The sequence below is a fragment of the Adiantum capillus-veneris genome, chromosome 14 (assembly GCF_014529385.1).
Source record: "Adiantum capillus-veneris isolate H3 chromosome 14, ASM1452938v2, whole genome shotgun sequence".
In the NCBI taxonomy this organism is placed as follows: Eukaryota; Viridiplantae; Streptophyta; class Polypodiopsida; order Polypodiales; family Pteridaceae; genus Adiantum; species Adiantum capillus-veneris.
The window spans coordinates 82562097-82567485 of NC_140944.1; the positions used below are offsets into that span (position 1 = coordinate 82562097).

Below are 5389 nucleotides of genomic sequence, written 5' to 3' on the forward strand. Positions count from 1 at the left end.
CCATTCCTCCTCTACCCCTAATAGTTCACGGCGAATGATGAGGACTCCTGATCATTTGGAGGCACCCAAGGAAACTCCGATCGATATAGTGGATGATGTGTAGAAAAAGAATTTATTTGGTCCACTGTCTCTTACAGAGTTAGATACTGTTTACAACATGGTTGTAAGCAAGCATTCTTTTGCATTGTCAGACTATAATGAAGCTTTTAAGAAGTTGGAATTGCTTCAGGCTGATGTGCACCGAAATGAAGGTGCCAACCTCCTAGTGGAAAAGCTCAGAGGCCAATTGAAAGATGCAGAGGCTGCATTACTAAAGGCAGGAGGTAGCGACGATGTTGTGGATGCAATGAAGGTGGAGCAAATTAAAAATAATATCGGCAGGTTGTTGCTAACACTCCAAACATTGCAAGTGGTTGTTGAAGAGAAGGAACCACTTGATGTTGTGGATAGTGCTCTAAAGGAGAGAGATTTTACACAGGAAGTGGAGGAGTGTGCACAGGCACGGATGGATTTTGTGAAGACCATGCAGGTCAAAAGAAGTACAGTTTTGTTGTCTGCACCTCCGCCAAAAGTTCCACCTGTGGATATGGGCACCTTGCCTTTGGACAAAGTTTGCAGTGCTTGTGGGTTGACGATGTACGACGATGATGCACTTGGCATGTTTTTGCTGCCCTGCAATCATGCCTTTCACATGTACTGTTTTGGCCATCTTGTTGCAAGCAAAGAAACATACATGGAGATGGGATGCATGCAACCGATTTCGCATACCATGCGGTCTTTGGTGATCCTCAGCAATACGAATGCCAATTTCCAAGGAGTGCAATCAGATACCAAACCCTCATCAGTGCCCTTAAGCATGGACCATGGTATACACCCTGCTGCATTTTGTAGCATTGAGCTTAAATTTATCTATTTTTTTTGTGTTTCTGTTATCAAGGGAACCCTGCTAATTGTAGCTACTAATACAAGATGGTAGCTACTAGTACAATACTGGTAGCTACCACTCTCATAGTGGTAGCCGTCATGCTAATGCTGGTACAGCTAGCTACCAGTATGGCTGTGGCTACCATTCTTCCATGAGCTACTATTCTCCCATGGAAGTCTTGCTGGTGGCAAGGTAGCTACCATTCTTCCATTAGCTATTGTTTTACCATGAAACTCCTTTTGGTGACAAGGAAGTTCTCACTGTCAACCCTGGTAGCTACCAATATAATAGTGGTAGCTACCATTCTGCCATGAGATGCCATTTTGCCAAGGATGTCCTGCAATTGACAAGGTGGCTACCAAGATTTCATTGGTAGCTGCCATTCTGCCATGAGCTGCCATTCTGCCAAGGAAGTCCTGCAAGTGACAAGGTGGCTACCAGGATTGCATTGGTAGCTGCCATTCTGCCATGAGCTGCCATTCTGCCAAGGAAGTTCTGCAAGTGACAAGGTAGCTACCAGGATAAATTTGGTAGCTACCATGATAGCATCTATAGCTACCATGATGGCAGGGGGCAAGGTAGCTACCATGATAACTTTGGTAGCTACCATGATAGCATCTATAGCTACCATGATGACAGGGGGCAAGGTAGCTACTAGGATAGCATTTGGTAGTATTGGTAGCTGATTAGTGCTTGCATAGTAGCTTCTATTGTCATGCTGACCCTACATGTAACTTGAAAACGTGTTCTTAATTTCTTATTGTGAAGAATAGAATTCCAGGTGTTGGTACATGCTGAGAAGGAAGATGTTTTAGATAAAGGTTTCTGCCAGGATTTTATTCTGTTAACCACCACTGTTAGATTGCTTACTACTAGGATAGCATTGGTGGCCCATATGTCATCTTGGTAGCTCTCAGTCAGCCAACTACCAGGATGGCATTGGATGCTTGCCTGGTAGCTTCCACTATCATGCCTGGTAGTTTCCATTGTCATGTTGTAGCTACATGTAACTTGAAACAACAAGTTCTTAATTACTTAATACTTTTCATGACTGCAGAGGCTAAGCCAGAGACTGCGAAGGCTGAGCTAGAGACTGCAGAGGCTGAGCTAGAGACTACAGTTGAGAAGGAAGGTGTGTTAGAGAAGTATAGTCCTGAGAATGGAGATCAAGCAAAAAATTCTCCTTCATCAATGAAGGACAATGAAGTGTCAGCCAAAGACACCAGTCCCTCCAATGGAGATCAAGCAGAGAATGCTCCTTCATCGATGAAGGACATTGAAGTGTCAGCTAGAGACACCAGTCCCTCCATCCTGCAGACCATACAAATGATGCAAAGGGAAAGAAAGAGAAAGATGACAGGTGTTATTTCTGGTTTTGTTTTTTCCTAAAGGTAGATAATATTGTTTAAGGTTCATTCTTGTTGATTGTTTCTTCTCTCTTGTAGATGGAGCTGCCAAAAAGCCTACAGAGAATGCAGAAGGGCAAACAAAGACATCAAAGGACCAATTAGCCATAGAGAATGGAGAAAATAGTAACATAGAATCTGGAAGAAAAGGTGCTACAACAACCAGAGTTAGAAAAAGACTCCAAACATAGTCTCAATATTTTTGCTTTGTAGCCTATCCCCATTTTTGGATCTTTTCCTAAATCCTGTCACCGTTTTTGGCTTTGTAACAATTCTCCATTTCCTATGAATTAATAAAGCCAAAAAAAAAAATTCATGTCCATCATTGTTGTTTATCTCATTATTGTTTTTATGTTCAGATGCTGCCACTAGCAATCTTGATCACATAATAAGTATGATAGCATAGTCTACTATGGAAGACCCTCTTGATGTAGATGGTTCATTTAGAGTTGAGGGCCAAGTCCCATGTGCTAGTAGCATTGATGACCAAGAGAATAATAACACGAAGTTTTTGTCCTCAGTACAGGTGAGGACACGGAGATTATCATGAAAAAGTCTGAACCAGAAAGGGAAAATGGTGATGCATCTGTGGATGCAAGTGGTGATGCAAGTTGTGCAGTTGGTGCAGGTGATGACACGGAGATTGCAATTGATAAGTCTGAACCACCTTGGGAAGATGGTCACGCATCTGTGGATGCAGGTGAAGACACAGACATTATCATTGAAAAGTCTGAATCACCTTGGGAAGATGGTGATTCATCTGTGGATGTAGGTGGTGAAGCAAGTTGTGCAGGTGGGGCAGTTGGTGTAGGTGAGGACACAGAGATTACCAATGAAAAGTTTGAACCACCTCAGGAAGATGGTGATGCATTTGTGGATGCAGGTGGTGATGCAACTTGTGCAGTTGGTGCAGGTGGTACAGAATATGTAAGGCACGATGATGGGACGGTGTCTCGGAAAAGGGAGGATGGAGGAGGCGCATGTGGTGCTGCAAATTTATGTTAGGAATGATGATGGGACGGTGTCTCGTCCATGGGAGGATCATGGGAACATATTGTTTGAGAGTAAGACATCTCTAATCCTTGATATTAATGGTGTCCTGCTGACTTCATTAGACAATATGTACCATTCACGAAAGCCTGCCTACTGGAATGATCTAGAAATTGTAGACATAGGAGGGGTGTCTGTTGGGTATAAAAGGGATGCACCTGCATTATTGGACTGGTGCCTTGTGCACTTTGATGTATTTGTGTGGACCTGCTGCATGAAGACTAAAGCAGAAAACATGTTGAGTGTTTGCTTTTCTGATCAGTTTACACAATTCAAGGAAATTCTTGCACAGCAGGATTGTGTAAGAGATGCTGAATCAAGATAACTGGTGGAAAGCCTGTATTTTACAAGAAGCTAAGTGACTTGTGGGAGAAAAGAGGTCAGTACACTGCTACGTCCACAATTCTAGTGGATGACACACAGTACAAGCAGCTGTGGAATCCTCCAGGCACTTTCTGCATTGTGAAGAATATGGAAAATCAGAATCCCACTGAGATTCAAGGATATCTTACAACAACTGCAAGATCTTGGCTCACGGCTTGGCTTTGTGCGGAAGATCGCCTCAAGTATGCCAAGGACTGTGCACTGTCGAGACCAATCGATAACCTGAGCATTAGGATCTCAAAGCAGTGGCATCTAGAGTATTACGGCTAGATATATTATCCTAACATGTAACCATGATACGCGATGTAAACAGTTAACCATTTACTGACTTATGGAGTATTTTGCTCACTTGTAATGATGACACAATGTAGTAAAGCAGCTTCCAATGCTCAATGTAGTAAAGAAGCTTTTGTTAACTTGTACACTTGTTTACGTTTTCACATTGTTCATCACTGCACCTCCACAGTTTCACAATTACAAGTACTTAACACAACTTTCGATACCAGGAAATGTTAAAGGCAACTACCAGTCTACATAGTAGCTACCCTTGCAGCTACTTAGCTACACTTGTTTAATTTTTCTATGTCTGTTGTGGAGATGATTTATTTATTATGGCTTAATGTACATGCGGGAGTACTAGTGGGCACTTGGGTTAGTTCTAGTGGTCATGATCATTCATGCATCACATGTATTCAGCATTTACCAGAGTCACCTGTCCATTGTCTCTTAGGACTCGCACATGCAACCTCGAATGTTCAAAAAGTGCTGCCACATTTGCACGCCCCTACAATTATTCTGAATGGCTCCTTATCGCCTCCAGCGTGATGACCTCCCCTCACGACGTTCAACTATGACGGTGCCGATGGCGAAGGCGGGAGAGAAGGAGGAGCCTGCAAAAGACTGCTAACACCTGCTGTTGCGGGCCTGCAAAAGCTGACCTTATCCTCTGTCAACACAACCGTTGAGCAATTGCCTGCTGTGCATGTGCGAGATCTGTCATTGGTTGGCTGTCCGATCAGGGGCATCGAGCCCTTGAATGACCGGCTGCATGTGTGAGTCTCATTTGGAGTTGCCCTCATCTCCTTTTTTAGGGAAAGGCTTTCGACAGAGTGTTCATGCTATCTGCCTCAGGATATCACATAGGCATTTTAGACACGATTCAAGCAATTGCAAAGCAGGGTGATGCTCAGCACAGAGATTACGGAGATTCCCCCAAAGAAAAGATGTTGAAGGGACATCAAAAGCAGCTTAGATTAGAACTAGGAATGCTATACCTCAAAAGGAGTGCTATTGTAAATAGCCTCATATGTTTCTGAGGAAAGTAAGAATTTTCTTGTACGTCCCACTTTCTACATTGGGAACTGAATAGCTCATACAAGGTGGGATTGCAAGGTGGCTTCAGGCTCAGAATTTAATAGCTTGAACTCATAGGGATTTTCTTTTGCTTGTTTGTACCAAACTCCTTTGACAACAAATGAGCCGGCATTGCAAACATTCTCCCATGCATCTCTTAGCAAAGCTTTAGTTTGAGTCTTTTCTGATGTACATTAGTATAATATCAAGACTCTAGAAAACCAGAGGAACTTCTACCTCGTAGGATTAGTATAAGGTTACCTACCTAGTG

The 5389-nt window shown here is 43.0% G+C and overlaps 1 pseudogene; it reads left to right on the forward strand.

Annotated features, from left to right (window-relative positions):
- The first annotated feature begins 2743 nt into the window (after positions 1–2743).
- LOC147442672 (uncharacterized) lies at positions 2744–4035 on the forward strand (annotated as a pseudogene).
- The last annotated feature ends 1354 nt before the right edge of the window (positions 4036–5389 follow it).